Source organism: Anthonomus grandis, chromosome 19 (assembly GCF_022605725.1).
Source record: "Anthonomus grandis grandis chromosome 19, icAntGran1.3, whole genome shotgun sequence".
Lineage (NCBI taxonomy): Eukaryota > Metazoa > Arthropoda > Insecta > Coleoptera > Curculionidae > Anthonomus > Anthonomus grandis.
Genome location: NC_065564.1, coordinates 9,679,824 through 9,694,279, shown reverse-complemented (window position 1 = coordinate 9,694,279; position 14,456 = coordinate 9,679,824). Strand labels below are relative to the sequence as shown.

Below are 14,456 nucleotides of genomic sequence, written 5' to 3'. Positions count from 1 at the left end.
ACGTATTTTTTAATTTATCCTAAAAATTTTAGTTATTTTTCTAAAAGTATCTGTTTTTTTAAAAAAAATACATAATATGGTGGACATAATTCAGACATACATATAATCCTAGCCGACAAAAGGGCATAATTGGACCTTTTAAAAATATAAGATGACCAACAGAATGTCAAACGAATCTAAATCGAGATAGGCCCTTTTATCGATTTGTTTTTAAAATAAATAAAACTCAGTATTTAAAACAACTAGACTTATTAATTATTATCATTTTATTAGAAATTCCGTTTTAAAAATAGTTTAATAAATTATTATTGTACTTCATCAAGTACCTATTATTTATTACTAAAAAAGAACAAAAAAGTTTTTGCTGAGAGAACTAGAGAAACCAATCTTCAAATTTTTACTAGGTACGCACATTAAACATTAAGACACAGCAGAAAATACAAACGAAACAGTAAATGAAACGAACTAAATGATAGACGTATTCTTTTTAAAGCTAAATAAGTTTTAAACCAATTAAAAAAACCCAAATTATAGGAGAAGAGAAAAAAATTAATAAGATGGGAAACGAACTTTAAACTTAGTTTTTAATATTTAAAATTTTATATCACTATATTCCCGATCTACATCTGGATCGACATCATTTTGGACCTGTGCCTGTGATGTGACGTTTAAATTTACATAAAAATCGCGTGCTCCCTCATCAATTAGATCAAGAAGTTCTAATAAGTTTTGTTTTTTCTTTTTATCGATACTCCTGCTACCAGATAATATTTGAGCTATCTTTATGTCAGATAATTTGATACTTGAGGTCTTTCTCTTAAAATTTACAAATTTGAAATCGTCACTCTCTGATAAAGACTGTTTAAATTGAACCATACCAAATTCTTTTTCGTATCTTATCCACTTCTGTGCCTTCCACATTAGTTTTTCTTTGTCGTCTGTTTGTTTTTTTAATATTAAAGGGCCTCTCATAAGTTGGGAAAAGTCCAGAAAATCTTTTGTTGTCATTTCGTTTACAATAAACTTACCAGTTTCATTTTTATTCTTTATTTTATTACTAGACTTTCCTGCTAATCTTACTAAATTTAACCAGTCGCGTGGAACATGTATAGGAAAGGGTGAATTTTTTTTGTTTAGAAGGGTGCCATTGATTAGAAAAGGGTTCTAATCAATTGAGGCCCTATAGACTGTAAAATTTATAGGTTGCGATGGTTCATGTACCTTTGGACGGTTTTACACCACAGCCTGCTGACTTAGCACGAAAAATATAAAAGTGATTGAATTAAATTAACAGTAAAAAGACTTACCTAGGGGTCAGTCAGGATCAGGATAACACAAGAGGTTTTTGCGGAAGGCCGCGCGAATACTGGTCGTAAAATGGTTATTAACAGTAAGACGATCTAGTACCGAGTGTTTTCACCTCGATTCCCCGCGTTAGTCTTTTCGGTACTTGCGTGTGACGTATTATTTGGGTATGTACCAGGTTTGTAGTAAAAGTAAAGAATAGCAAGTAAGGAAATATTATAGGGAGAGGCGAGGAAACAAGGCAAATCTCGACATTCATTATGTAAAACAAAAAAAATATTAGCAGCAAGAAGCGATACTTTGAATGCACTTAAGAATATAACTTATAGAACTAAACTAAATCAAACTAAGTATTAAACTAATCAATAAAGTGAAATTGAGATGACTACAAGAACAGAACATTCCCGCGCCCATGAAAACCAAGGGGTTTTCATGAAACAATAAATAAATTATTGGTTTGGAAGTGGGCACAATTTTACCAAAGGTCTTTTAAGTATACCTTTGGCTGTCCGTACTGTTGCCACTCTAGGAACCCCGTCCTTGCCCAAAGTAACTTCCGCGATTCGACCAAGAATCCAGTGTAAAGGCGCCGAATTATCATCTTTAATAGCTACCATAGTACCCGGCTCTACTCTACCTATTGCATTATGCCATTTGGCTCTTTGTTGCAAAGTATGTAGATATTCACAATGCCACCGCCTCCAAAAATCACGATGCAGTCTAAGTAAAAGCTGCCAACGCGTAAGGCGATTAATATTTGTGTTAGTAAAGTCCGGATCGGGAAGAACAGTTAAGGGTTGTAGGGTCAAAAAATGTCCAGGAGTAAGTGGCAATAAGTCTGATGGGTCTGAACTTATAGGGGAAAGTGGTCTTGAATTAAGTACCGCTTCGATTTGTATAATTACCGTATTAAACTCTTCATATGTGAGTATCTGAGTTCCTACTACCCGTACTAAGTGAGTTTTAATGGACTTAATATTTGCTTCCCATATACCACCCATATGGGGGGCAGAGGGGGGATTAAAATGCCACGTAATTGGTTCAACTTCGGCAGATTTTAAAAATATTTGACGTAAGTATTTTTCACTAGCAATAAAATTTGTACCGCAATCTGAATATAAGTTAAGTACTTTTCCGCGCCGTGCAACAAATCTGCGAAGTCCCGCCAAAAAAGCCTCTGCACTAAGGTCCGATAGCAACTTCAAATGAACACCTTTTGTACTAGTGCAAATAAATAAGCATACGTATGCTTTATGCACTTTAGCACCCCTTAATCGGCCAATAGTAATTGGAAACGGTCCACACAAGTCCAGGCCGCAGTTAATAAAAGCTTTGGAATTTGCGGATACCCTGAACTTAGGTAAATTACCCATTGGGGGTTGATATGGTTTCGGGTTAACCTTCCAACAAATATGACATTTATGGATTACTTTACGAACTATTCTCTTTGCTGAGATTATCCAGTAGTTTTGAAATAGCAAATTTAATGTGGTTTGTATACCACAATGTAAGTAATTAAGATGTAATTCATTTATAAGTAAGGACGTAAATTTACAATTACCTGGTAAAAGCAAGGGAAATCTTTTATCGTACGACAAATCGGAGTTATGGAGTCTACCACCAACCCTCAAGTAGCCCTCTTTATCTAAAAAAGGTCTTAATTTCTGAAGACTTTTCGAAATACGTTTATTATGTCTAAGCAATGTAATCTCTTCAGCAAAATAGAGATTTTGGATGAATTTTATAAGTAAGTAAAGAGCATTATTTAATTCTGATAAAGTAAGATAAGAAGTATTTAAAACTGTCGCTTTAATTTTAAAGGACTGGAAATTCTTAGAAGCCCGCAAAATATAAGCTACAATTCTTTTAATCTTTGGCAAGGAATTATATTTATCAATTAAAGATTCAATAAAATGAGGAGATTGCTGTGTTATTAAAGTATTTAAAACAGTCTTTCTCTTCTCAAAATTAAAAGAATCGATACTAGGAATTTCAAATTTTGTAAATGACCATTCCTCTCTGTTTTGTAATAAAAAACTGGGCCCGTTCCACCAAAGAGAAAAATCTGCGAGCTCAGAGACACATAAACCTCTACTTCCACAGTCGGCTGGATTCAGTTCAGAGGGAACATGGTGCCAATATTCGGGTGGCAATTTTTCTTGAATATAAGAAACGCGGTTGCTTACAAACGTTTGCCAATGGTGAGGAGAACTTTTAATCCATGTTAAGGCAACGGAACTATCAGTAAATGAAAATATGTTGGTAAATTTAATTTTATGTGAGAAAATATTCAAAACATAATGCATTAATTTGCTAAGCAAAACAGCGCCAAGTAACTCAAGTCGCGCTAAAGTTACTACCTTTAGAGGGCTTACTTTAGATTTGGCACAGACAAGGTAGGTTTTATAAAGAAATTCTCGGGAGAAAAATACACGAATATATACGACAGCACAATAAGCACGTTCCGACGCATCGCAAAAACCAAACAATTCGTGTGATTTAGACTCAGTAACATCTACTTGACGTGGAATTTCAACCAAATGCAAATTATTTAATTCCGTCTTAAACTTATTCCATTTAGTAATAATGTCAGAGGGTGGTCTTTCGTCCCAATCAATACCAGCAATCCAAAGAGATTTTATTAGTAATTTAATAGAAATTGTAATAGGGGTAAGATAGCCACAAGGGTCAAACACCCTAGCACAGTGACTAGAGTACGTTTTGTACATCCCGTATCATCAATAACGACTTTATAGAAAAATGAATCTCGAATAGGATTCCATTTTAGACCCAAAATTTTTAAAGTTATATTTTCTTCCTGATCGAACGAAATGTCTTGGGCAACATGTGTTTTAGGTAAAGTTTTGAGTAGCAAAGGACAGTTACTGGCCCATTTTCGTGCCTCGAACCCACCCCTAGACAAAAGTTCAACCAATTGATTTTTTATAGCAATTAATTCCTCAGGGCTACTTCCACCCCCGTTTAAATCATCCACGTAACTTGATGACTTAAGAATGTCTGACGCTAAAGGAAGATCTTTATAATCATCTGCTAACATAAGAAGGGTGCGGATGGCTAAAAATGGGCTGCAAACTACTCCAAAAGTAACAGTATCCAATTGGTAGTGTAAAATAGGCTCATTGGGAGAAAAACGCCAAAGAATTCTCTGGTAATTACGATCCTTCGGATTCAGTAAAATGTTTCTGAACATTTGTTTTAAATCACAAGTAAAGGTATATTTATGCAATCTAAAATTAAGCAAAAGACTAAGTAAATCTTGTTGCAATTTTGGTCCCGTATGCAAAGCTTTATTCAAAGATAATTTATTGCTGGCACAACTGCTAGCGTCGAAAACTACACGCAGGGGTGTACTTGTCGAATCCTTTTTAAAAACTGCATGGTGACTTATATAAAAATAATTAGAAATTTCGGAACAAAAGGGTTTAGTAACTTCTTGTAAATGATTATTATCTAAATAATCTTTAATTACGTCTGAGTAAGAAGCATGAAAGTCTTTGTCTTGTAAGAACCGTTTTTCAAGAGATAAAAATCTACGTAAAGCCACACTGTAAGTATCACCAAAATCAGGGGCTGTTATTTTAAAAGGCAAAGAAACTACGTAACGTCCCGATTCGGTTCTGTAAGTTGTGTTTAAAAAGTAGTTTTCACAATATTCATCATCCTTAGATTGGGCATGAATCTCTGGTACTTCTTCAATTTGCCAAAAATTTTGTAGTGTTTGATTTAAATTATTAGTACTACATGTGGTAAAAAACGTATTTATCGTTTTATTTGGTTTTTCATAGGAAGTTTTGCCAGTTATAGTCCACCCAAAGTAAGTTTTAATGCATACTGGTTTATCTGGACCGTCATCAATTTTACCATCTTGTAAAATATATGGAAAAATATCATTTCCAAGCAAAAGATCGATTTGAGATTTTTTATAAAAGTAAGGGTCCGCCAATTGCAAATCCGAAGGAAAAGTAAAGTTTTCTTTTGAAAAGGAAACAGAAGGTAAATCGTCGCATATTTTATCCAAAATAACGGCATCAAGTGAAAGGGTATGACTTGAATTGTAAATTGATGAAATTATACAATGCACGCCCTTTTTGGCAGTAGCATACATAGAATTAAGACCATGCAGGGACATAGATATATTAAATTTGGATAAATGTAATTTATTAGCACAATTTTTAGAAATAAAACTGGACTGAGCTCCACCGTCAAGAACGGCTCTAAAGGTATGCCATTGATCAAAGGCATCTTTAATTTTTACTAACACAGTAGCAAGCAAAACTTCCTGATCATTTATTAGTACACCCACAGTAGAAGCTTTAGAAGTAGATGGCATTGGACTTTCAAGATTCCTAGTTGCCTCGACCGGCAAATTTGAATTTAAATTCTTATTAATGTTAAACTTTTCATTGTTTGATTTAAAACACAGTAAGGTATGATGCTCTTGATTGCAATTGCGACACCGTTTTTCAGATGTGCACCGACTTGCAGTGTGAGCACTTGCAAGACAATTTACACAAGCTTTTTGGGTTTTTATGAAATCAAATCGATCCCTTGTTGTTTTAGAAAGGAATGACGGGCATCTATAAATTATGTGAGAGCCTTTGCAAAGAAAACATATAGAATTAAAATTTGATTTCTGGCTGTTTGTGAATAAAGCAGAACGGTATTTTGGTTTATTTACATTAAAGGAGTTTTGTGAATTACGAACATTATTATTTGAGAAATTTTGTCTAGAAATCGAGGGTTTAGAATTTTCTTGAGAGTTAGATTCGTATAAAATTCGTATAAACTCAAGTGCAATGCATTGCTTTTGCAAAAAATGCTTGACTGCCTCATATTTCGGTACGTCATTAGACGCGTGAAACTGTTCAAAGGCTTTTCTTGTTAAAGGATCTAATCTATTAAGCAGCATATAAACAAGAACAAAATCCCATTGATCAATTTCAAATTTTAAATTTTTAAGAGCACATAAATTTTTGTTAAAAGTATCTAATAAATTTCTTAAAGAAAATGCACTATCAGAAGACATGCGCGGGCATTCTTCAATTAATTTCCAATAAGTAAAGGCCTGAAGGCGTCTATTACTGTATCTTTCTATTATGGTGTTGTATGCAATAGGATAATTTTCATTAGTGATTAAAATATCAGCAATGAGATCACGAGGTTGTCCCTTTAGGGCACCTAATAAAAAATTAAACTTCGCGATATTACTTAAATTGCGTTTGGAATGGACCATAATAGCAAAGCTTTGATGAAATGTGGGAAATGTAGTTATATCTCCATTAAAAGTAGGTATATCGAGCCGAGGCAAATGATCAATCTCGTGAGAGTATTGTAAAGTAGGACCAACAGGGCGGATAGAAGTATCCAGGACACCATTTTCCTCCAGCGGCAATTCAAAAAGTTGATAAAAAATTGTATCAATTTCATGGCAACGTTTAACAAAATCTAAACCTGTTTTTTCCTCAACCTTAATCTCGTCTGGAGAAGCCACAAGTAAAGTGAGTATGGAATTATGGTGTTTCTCGAAATCCTTCTTAATTTTTGTCAAGCTTCTGTAACATATTTTAAATGAAAGTAATTCCGATGAATCAACAAGAGCTAATGCCGCAGCCTCTTTCACCAAAAAGAGTTGGGATATTGCACTTTGCCTTAAGGCTTTTGATTTTAAAATCTTATCATTTGCTGAAGAAGTCATGGTAAGGTTTTTTTTTTTTTGTAAACCCCAAAATCACTCCAAATCCAAAAATCTCAGGGTAAAAATGTTACCCCTTTTATGAATCCCTGTGCTATACGCGTAGAATGAAATAAATGGAAAATAAAAAAGAGGCTCCACCTTAACGAAGAGCAAAAAAAACAGATCACTTAAAAGTATCACTTTCCGAAAATCCCCGGTAAAGAAACACAAATAATAAAATTCATCACCAAAAGAAAAAAAACCCGGCCTTGGCGTATACAATGCAAACGTTATCTTAGCAACGGAATGCAACAAAACCCAACTAAATTTAGCTGATCTCGGAGCGGCCGAAAGAAGTATTTTATATATATATTATATTTGTATACAGTATAGTACAGTATAAGTATAGTAGAGTAGAGCTGGACTGGTTATGCAACCAAATAAAAGCAAATATAGATTTCCCGATTAGTGGAAACAGTATTCTAATAACAGTAGTAGCAATTATGTAAAAATGTAAAAATAAAGGTTATAATAATTTTATCGTATAACTTTCAAAAGTTTTAGGCAAAATCGTATTTCAAATTATGCAAATTAATAGTAAAACTAAATCGTATTCATGAAGTAGCACTCAAAGTATATATGGTGAGCAAACTGAAGTACAGAAAATCGTCCAAAGTTTTTTTTTTTTTTTTTTTGAAATTAATACAAGCAATTTAGAAAGGGGCACTATCCGGCTCGAAGGACCATGTTTAGAAGGGTGCCATTGATTAGAAAAGGGTTCTAATCAATTGAGGCCCTATAGACTGTAAAATTTATAGGTTGCGATGGTTCATGTACCTTTGGACGGTTTTACACCACAGCCTGCTGACTTAGCACGAAAAATATAAAAGTGATTGAATTAAATTAACAGTAAAAAGACTTACCTAGGGGTCAGTCAGGATCAGGATAACACAAGAGGTTTTTGCGGAAGGCCGCGCGAATACTGGTCGTAAAATGGTTATTAACAGTAAGACGATCTAGTACCGAGTGTTTTCACCTCGATTCCCCGCGTTAGTCTTTTCGGTACTTGCGTGTGACGTATTATTTGGGTAAGGAAATATTATAGGGAGAGGCGAGGAAACAAGGCAAATCTCGACATTCATTATGTAAAACAAAAAAAATATTAGCAGCAAGAAGCGATACTTTGAATGCACTTAAGAATATAACTTATAGAACTAAACTAAATCAAACTAAGTATTAAACTAATCAATAAAGTGAAATTGAGATGACTACAAGAACAGAACACTTTTTATATTTTTTGATTAAGGCATGGTCCGAGTCACACTCCATATGTGTGTGACCTGGTATCAAAAATTTATGATCAACCCTTTGCAAATGCTTGTGGACTGAAACAAGATATGTAAACATGCTGGCAACATGAGAGTTTTTGTTGTATTTTTTAACGTGATTTATCGATTCATCCAAATTTAATAAATATTTGTATAGGCACGAGGCAATTTCGTTAGCTCCTCGACCTGCAATACCCTCGTGCCACATAAAATGAAAAGATTGATTGGTATTGCATTCGTGAATGGTAAGATTATAAGTGTGTAATTGCCTTTTATAAAGAACAGTTCCTGTACTTGAATAAGGTGTTGGAAGCACTTGCTGTAGGTCAAAAACTATGACTTTTAAGTTTGGATTATCCAAAGCTAATGCTTTATCGACTTTCTTCGCTTCAAATGCAGCTTCGGCTTCAACATGATGAACTCGAAGCTTATCTTCCAATAAAATTTGGGTTTCTTGATCTTTCGCGCATTTAATCTGCATATTTAACAAATCACAGTATGAACAAGTGTCGTTACTGGGTTTTTTAAACTTTAAATTTAAACTGTCAACTATCTGAGAATATATTTTAAAAGATACTGGATTTGAAGTTTCCTCGATGTATAGGTTGAACATTTTTGTTTTATTTAAGTCGCATGGCAAATACTTTTTCTCAGTATGTTTTCGAGAATAATGCGATTCGTACGCAGGAAACTTTTGTATGTGGTTAATGATAGTATCTTTTCTCTCCTTCGAAATTTTGTGGACTGGTTGGTGCTTTCCTCTTTTATCAGAAGCAGGAATCCCGCTTTCTGAAGAAGACTTTTTTAAAATTACACTACGGATAAATTTAGTTGTTTCACCAAAAATATTTAAAAAGCATACTTGACAGACTTGCGTTCGCGCATTTTTCGAATCAACGAAGTAGGAAACACTTTTTTCCCTATTTCTTTTGTTTAAGGTGTTTAACATTTGGGACTTTTTACTCTCTATCTGTAGTAGAGACGATATATACATAACTCCTCTATTGTATTCACCTATTTCCCAATATTCCTTAAATAAAATTATTCTAACTTCGTCTAGTATATTTATGAAGCATTTTCTTCGACAATTTTGTTTCAAAGGACGGGATTTCCTTTCAACAACTTTTTTTCCACTTTTAGAGGTATACTCTTTTCCAGAGTTTTTTAACAATTTTCTTGTTTTTTTTTCCAGCGTTTTCGTTGACTTTATTATTTGTACATCTTCGGCCTCGTTTAATTCACAGCTATTTTGATCAACTTGCTGTTTATTTTGACCAATATTTTTTTTGTTTTCAGCTTCGTTTCTCTGCTTTAACTTCTTGCTACTCATGAAGTTTGTAGACGAACCTGATGCTTGATTTACTGTATTCGAGTCCTCGCTGTCGCTTTCTGAATTTTGAATGTAACACGGGTCTTTTAAGCTATCATCTGAATCATATGGATTTTCAGGTTCTAAACAGTTAAAACCTGAAAGAAAAAAATGCTATAAAATTAGAATACCCTATTTAAAAAGAAATATTAAAAAAAAAAATATATAAATCTCTAAGCTTGTATACTTACCGGCTATTTCATAGATCGGGTTATTTTGTAGGCATTTGTTAGCTTGGCTATTTGTTTGAACTGGTGACAATTGAACTAAAAGTAAACGTAGAAATTACCTGTCAATTTAAATCCACTTCAGCTTAAAGCTTTACCCTTTTTGCAAATGGGAATATACTTTGGGGTCATCTGTTGGGAAATAGGAAACCGGTATTTCATTGTACTTCTTAGCTTCGCTATTTGTTTGAAGTGGTGAAAATTCAACTAAAACCAGTAGCAATAATATTACCAACTTAGAACATTGAAAGGCTAGAAGTAGCATGCCGTGGAACTATGGGCAGGTTTGTTTGCTTGCAACATCTCTGATACAATGATGCCAAATGCTTATAGAGAAATGGCAAAAATCACTTTATAATATCATAAAAATTTTCAGTTTTTTCCGAAAACTTAAAACAATACTACTGCTCCCCTTTAATAAAATATCAAGCATTTTTTAAAAATAAATTTGATAAGATACTCTATATCGAAGTCAATATACGTGAAATATGAAAATAAAGTACGAAGAAACGAGAAAATGTAATGGCATTGCAACGCCGCTCGAACGCATTGTTGACGCCACCGATACAAGCACTCTCTACCAGTGACGTCGTCAACAAATATTTACCTGATAAATTTTTATTAATTATTATAGAGTTTAAGTACAAGTAATATTACCATTTATGAGCTATTTATGTGTTTTTTTAAAAGGACTTCGTTAGAGGAAGGTCCTAATAAAAGGCAGCATTTTTGTCAAAGCATTTTTATGGAAATAAAATATTTTATTAAAATAATATTATAGATTTCTTAATAAATCATGTTTTAAGACACAAATTTTTAACATTTTGCAAAATTTTATTATTGTTGTATTGGACAAAACTCAGTTTTACATCACTTACTTTAAATCACATAATATATACTTCTATGGTGCTGACTTTTTTTCAAAGGGACAGTATTGCTTCAGCGGAAAGAGTTAAAACTACAAGGATGTTCAAATTGTGAAGGAGTTGCAGGTTTTTTATAGGTTATAAGATTTTTATTATGAGTATTATTTAGCCTGTACAATGGTTTTGAGACATTTAACAGTGACCTATATAATACCTAATACCAATTATTATATCAGATTAATTTATACTAAAAAACAAAGCTTACCTAAGAAAAAAGACTATGTACAATAGATTAGATTAGATAGTTTATTAGTAGTAATATACAAACAAGTACTTTTACAAGTCAAATAAAATATGTAATATGTTGGGCTTTTTCGAAAATCATGTTATTATTTCTTAAGTATTTTAATAATAACTTGAGACATCTAATTCAATTTCTTTGGTGCAAATTTGTTTGTTGCAATCTTCAAATTTTAATTTTTTGTTCTTTTTTTTTCCATAATTTGGTGACAAGTGATTTAGCTTTTAAAAAGTCCTCAGGATATCATTTTTATTTTACCCTAGAGTAATATACATAAAAATATAGTATTACCAATATTAAAAAGAAAAAATTAAAAAAATGTATTATGATAATCCAATTGATCAATAAAATGTATGTTATTATAAAGAATCTTTGAAATATCATACATTTGATTAATTGCATTTAATTACAAATATAACACAATAAAATACTATATCACTTTTAAATAAGATATATAGAATAAGATGATACATGGCATAAAAGTCTTATTTGTACTTAGAGAAAGAATTGAACAATAATTTTTAAATGTGCCATAATGATGTCTATTTTGAGTGTATTTTTACCTTTTCCTTGGCAGAGTCAGGGAATGTGTAGCAGTTAAACAAAAACGGATTGGATGTGAAATAGTAATTGTTGACCTAGACCCCACAGTTACTGTAGAACTATTAATCTCAGATGCAGTTATTGTTGATGATGAAAGATCAGATCTGTAATTATACAAAATTTGGTGTATCAAGAATATTAATTTATTTTAATTATCCATACTTGTCTATATTAGCTTCACTGTTTGTACTATATACCATTTTGGAAGCTAAAGAAGTTTTTTCACTCTTCAGGAAAACTACCCTTGCAGCTTTGAAGGGTAAATCACTTGGTAAATTAACTGAATTATCGGCTGCTGTGTTTTTAACCAGTGCATCAGAAATCCTAGTAAAAAAATAGTTTTACACACATAAGTATTAGGTATAAATAAAGCTTATATGAGTAACACTAATACTTTTTGTGACGATTTTTTTATACTAAAAAAATATATTTAAAAAAAATTACCTTTAAGGTAGAGCTGATTTTTTTAATAAAGTCTGGCTACTGATAATATTATCTTCCTTATATAATAAATCACTTCTAAGGATGTGATCTGAACAAATATATTCTTTTTAATTGTGTTGATTTCGATTAATGAAATCCATTGTTCCCTTTGGGCATATATTAGGCAATTTATAATAAGTATTTGATATTTAATCAAAAAGCAAAAAATTACAGTAATAAATTAATATGTGGTGCCAACTACTATATATATATTATTCTAAGTTGCAATATGGTAAAACAAAAAAAATTATCGACCAAATTTTAGGGAAAGACAAAATTAACTATACATAGATATCAAATCTAAATAAATTACAAAATTCTTTAAAGGCAATAAAAAATTAGTAATTTCATCTATCTACCTAATGTCTATATTAAAAAACATAACTATATATAGATAGGTATATGGGTATTATGCCATCTTTATGCCAAAACAACAAAAAAAACATAAAATCCTTCAATAAAACCAGGGACAAAATTCTAGTTTTATATTTTTTATAGCCTATTGATAGATGAATATGTTCAAAAATATATTTAGATTTAAAAATATAAATATTTTGGTATTTTACACACACTTTCACATTCAAGTTTTTATTAGGTTTATATCTATAAGATCCCCTATTCTACGTTTATGATGATGGTTCCCCATGATGTGATGTTATGAAAGTATCGGTAAAGTCTGCCCAACCAATCTGTAGCTAAGCGGTATCGGTGCGGGGAACGTGGTTGTAGACTAGACCCGCCTCATTTCATTCATGAAATGGCCAGTGACGTGCGAAATTTTATAAACCGATTACACAGATTTGAATGTATTAAATAATAAAAAATATGGTTTGGTTTTAATTTTAAAATAGGTATTTGTAGGTAAGATATTAATTTGGAAATTAAGGTCTTCTAAAATATTTTATTTGTAAATATGTAATAAAAAAATGACAGACAAGATTAGGGAAGTTTGAGATAAAAATAAAGTAAAGAAAACACAAAATTTTTAATACACCTACTTAGTTTATTCACTTAAAATAAGAGTCCGTACTCGATGCCTGGATATCGCGAGGGAAAGAGCACGGCAGATAATCCGAATTATGCTGTTTAAACATTGAATTTACTACATAATATGTATAATTTAAATTATTATTTAAATAAGTATAATCAATTTGTACCTGTTGAAGATATATTGCTAACCACTCCAGTAACAGTCTCACTCTGCCAGCATTTGTTAAACGTTAGGTCATGGTCTATCCAAATTTCATCTAAATAGACAATATTGCGACCTTCGGCTTGGTGTTTTCTTATTTCTCTTAGGTATTTATACCTTAAAGATGTTATTTTTTGAAAATTTTCTTCTTCTGGCAATTTTTGCAACAGCTTTCTGGTAGTAGGCACAACTTTAAACCCATATAAAATCGATTTATTAGGTGTTTAACTATTTGAAAATGAAAGTTGTCGTCTTGTTCCACCTTCGTCATTCGTGGTCTTCTTTTGCCGGGACTAGAAAGCATTTTGTTGGGGTCCGTCCGCATTCTTTCTTCATCTTCTTTGTGAATTTTTTTCACCATTGAAATGCTTACGCCAGTATATTGAGATACTCTTTCAAGTTTGCGCTTTACTGGTAGATTAACGAAGTTATTAGTAGCTTCTTCATCGCAAACCCTAAAAATTTGTACAAGAAGTATATAATCCTGATATTCGATTTTTTTTAGTCGTCGTTCCGATTCATATTACTTATATTTATAGACATTTTATATTTAAAATAACCAACATTAACTTTAAATCTTTTTTGTTTGTAAAGCAATCGAGCTTGGTTTTATTTCATTGAATATGATTTTTATTTATTACAACATTAGGTACATAATTTTTGAAATTTAGTGTCGCATAAATTATGATTTTATTTTAATGTTTTTTTTCATAACTGTGCTTAGGCTTTATAATTCTCTTATTATCATTTTACTTACCTATAAACATTCGCAATCACTTCCCTTGCCTGGCTATGAATTGTCTTTCTATGAATAAAGTTATTCATTTTAACGTAAATAACACAAAAACTGTTAAAAATTATGAACTTTAACAACAAAGAAACAAATAACACAAAACAACAACAAAACAGCAACAACAATAATAGCAAATAAACTAAACTATGCTACACTACTCAAAAGTCATAGGTCAGAAATTAAGTAGGTACCTAAAAATACAACAATAAAAACAGTTTAATAGCTCAAAAGTATTAACATACGCCGCCGCCACTGAATCCGCAAGAAATCGATATTATTCCGAAAATTACACAA

The 14,456-nt window shown here is 31.9% G+C and overlaps 1 protein-coding gene across 4 annotated transcripts in view; it reads left to right on the top strand.

The window, feature by feature from the left end:
• The window catches only part of LOC126747527 (WASH complex subunit 2), a 271,361-nt gene that overhangs the window by 29,637 nt on the left and 227,268 nt on the right, over positions 1 to 14,456 (top strand). The window lies entirely within an intron of this gene.